The sequence below is a fragment of the Priapulus caudatus genome, unplaced genomic scaffold, assembly GCF_000485595.1.
Source record: "Priapulus caudatus unplaced genomic scaffold, Priapulus_caudatus-5.0.1 Scaffold1958, whole genome shotgun sequence".
Classification (NCBI taxonomy): Eukaryota; Metazoa; Priapulida; class Priapulimorpha; order Priapulimorphida; family Priapulidae; genus Priapulus; species Priapulus caudatus.
In genome coordinates this window covers 43,178-46,030 of record NW_014579019.1, presented here as the reverse complement: position 1 = coordinate 46,030, position 2,853 = coordinate 43,178, and the positions used below count along the sequence as shown (strand labels likewise).

The window sequence follows — 2,853 nt, the reverse complement described above, 5'->3', positions numbered from 1 at the left end:
TGTGTGTGTGCGTGCGTGCGTGCGTGCGTGCGTGTGTCTATGTTTGTGTGTGTGTGTGTATGTGCGTGTGCGTGCGTGCGTGTGTGTGTGCGTGCGTGCGTGCGTGCGTGCGTGCGTTTGTGTGTGTGTGCGTGTGTGTGGGCGTGCGTGCGTGTGTGGTGTGTTTACGTTCTCATGCGCACGACTATATATAAAACACTGTATAACACGCTGTAAAACAGGCGTGTGTGTGGCATTGTATAGCTAGCTGCTAGATAGCAGTGTGGAGACATACACACACACACATACACACGCACGCACGCACACACACACACACACACACACACACACACACACACACACACACACNTCGCTCTCATCTCTCTCCTTCACTCTCTCCCCTCTCATTTTCTCTCTCTCCTCTCTCCCCTCGCTCTGCTCTACTCTCCCTCGCTCACTTCCTCTCTCCCATTCAGCCACACTCCCCCCTCCGTCTCTCTCCCATTCAGCCACACTCCCCCCTCCCGTCTCTCTCCCATTCTGCCACACTCCCCACCTCCCGTCTGTCTCCCACACTATCTCCGCTCCCCCTCACCATCTCCCCCTCAACCAGCCAGCCAGCCAGCAGAGGTCAACAGCAGTAGCAGCTAGTGGGGAATGTTAACCTTCGTCTGCCAAAAATAAACGCCCGCTGGAGAGGTCACCCAGGGGTGGGCCGCCGCCGCTGACGTCATGCGCGCCGCCGGTGACGTCACGGCTCGCCGGTCCCGCGCCTGGTAACCTTTACAAAGCCGAGGCCTGTTCGCTGGTGTTGCTGTTGTTGCTGTTGTTATGGTATTGGCGGCTGCGGCGGCGACGGCGTGGTGGTGCTGGTGGTGTGGTGTTAGTGGTAGTTGTTCCAGCCCAAGCTGGGGCATGCAAACGCAGGTAGATGCGCGCACGTACGCACGCCCGCAGGCTGCTAGCGACAGTAGAGCATGAGCGGTCAGCATTCAGGCAGGCGTACCTACCTACCTACCGCGCGTAATACAATCACTATGCGCTGCTCGGTTTATGCGAAGGACGAATGCACGCAATGTTTGTGTATGCGCATGTAGGTATGATAGATAGATAGATAGATAGATAGATAGATAGATAGATAGATAGATAGCTGGATAGATAGATAGATAGATAGATAGCTGGATAAATAGATAGATAGATAGATAGATAGATAGATAGATAGATAGATAGATAGATAGATAGATAGATAGATAGATAGATAGATAGATAGATAGATAGATAGACTGGATAGATAGATAGATAGATAGATAGCTGGATAATAGATAGATAGATAGATAGATAGATAGATAGATAGATAGATAGATAGATAGATAGATAGATAGATAGATAGATAGATAGATAGATAGATAGATAGATATTAGATAAACAGACAGACAGACAGACAGACATACTGCTAGAATCTAGATAGAGAGACAGCAATTAGAGAGAAAGATAGATGAACGCACGCAGGCGCACACGCACGCACGTACGCACGCACGCAGCCACGCACGCACGCACGCACGCACGCACGCAGCCACGCACGCACGCACGCACGCACGCACGCACGCAGCCACGCACGCCAACCCGCCAATGCACACCGAAGTTCACAAGGCACGTGACAAAAACCTTAATCCCCCACCGCCACCCTCACTCACTCACTAATTCACAAAGACACTGCAGTAGTGCAAAACAAGAGCAATCGGAGATAGCAAACCTCCGCCACAGCGTAATAGTCCGGTTATTATTGCTCTGCTAATAATTAATCTTGCTGCTACACCCAATATAGTTTGATGAATTAACGCGGCGGTGACATATCATAAATCCCTAGACACACCAGGCGAATACAGCAGACATAAAGTCACGGGCTGGTCATAAGAGAGTAAACCGCTACACTACCATCAATGATGAGAAATTCTTAAAAAGATTCCTGGATCCAGATTTGGATCCACCAAAATCGAATCGATTGGTTCTTGGCCCAAGACAAAACCCGTCCAAAAAAAATTCATTAAAATCCGTCCGTAACTTTTTGAGATAGCCTGTTGACAGACAAACAAACTAACAGGGGCGAAAACATAACCTCCTTGGAGAAGCACGCTCTCACGTGGCTCACTGACTGGTGTTGTTTACCCTATAATAGCTGTTTGCTTACTTAACTTTGCTTAAAAAACCAGCATGACCTTTGATTGAAAAAAATCTCTTACAATCAAAGGTCATGCTGGTTTTTCAAGCAAAGTTAATTAAGCAAACAGCTATTATAGGGTCAACAACACCAGTCAGACAGCCACGTGAGAGCGTGCAAGCCAGCACCCTAGCTTACCACTATGTGACTACACAGCAGTATACGACTTACTACCTACCCTGACGGCAAACTCCCCCAACACAGGTCAGCAACTAGTAAATACTGGATCACACACACCCACGCACACACACGCACGCACACGCACGCACGCGCGCACGCGCTATACTGTTTCAGTGCTACTGATTTCACACGACTGCCTCCGTGTATACGCAATTAACTCTTTCAATTGTATACTAACGTGCATATTACGGCGCTCAAGCGTTGAAAGAACAAAGCCGAGAAATTGATCAATGATGCCGTGAAAGAATAAACAGCGAAGGTACAGACATATAATATGTTCAGCCAGTGCAGGGCAGAGAGCGAGAGAGGGAGAAGGGGAGAGAGAGAGAGGGGCGGGCGAGAGCGAAAGAGAGGAAGAGAGAGGAGGAGAGAGAGAGAGGAGAGAGAGAGAGAGAGAGAGAGAGAGAGAGAGAGAGAGAGAGAGAGAGAGAGAGAGAGAGAGAGAGAGAGAGAGAGAGAGAGAGAGAGAGAGAGAG

At 49.2% G+C, this 2,853-nt stretch overlaps 1 protein-coding gene across 1 annotated transcript in view; it reads left to right on the top strand.

Moving 5' to 3' along the window:
* Window positions 1-194: 194 nt before the first annotated feature.
* Window positions 195-2,853, top strand: part of LOC106817974 (CCA tRNA nucleotidyltransferase 1, mitochondrial-like) — a 38,283-nt gene continuing 35,624 nt past the window's right edge. Inside the window, exon 1 of the mRNA XM_014822678.1 lies at window positions 195-200. The gene's annotated coding sequence lies outside the window, so the exon portion shown is untranslated. The remainder of the gene's footprint in view (window positions 201-2,853) is intronic.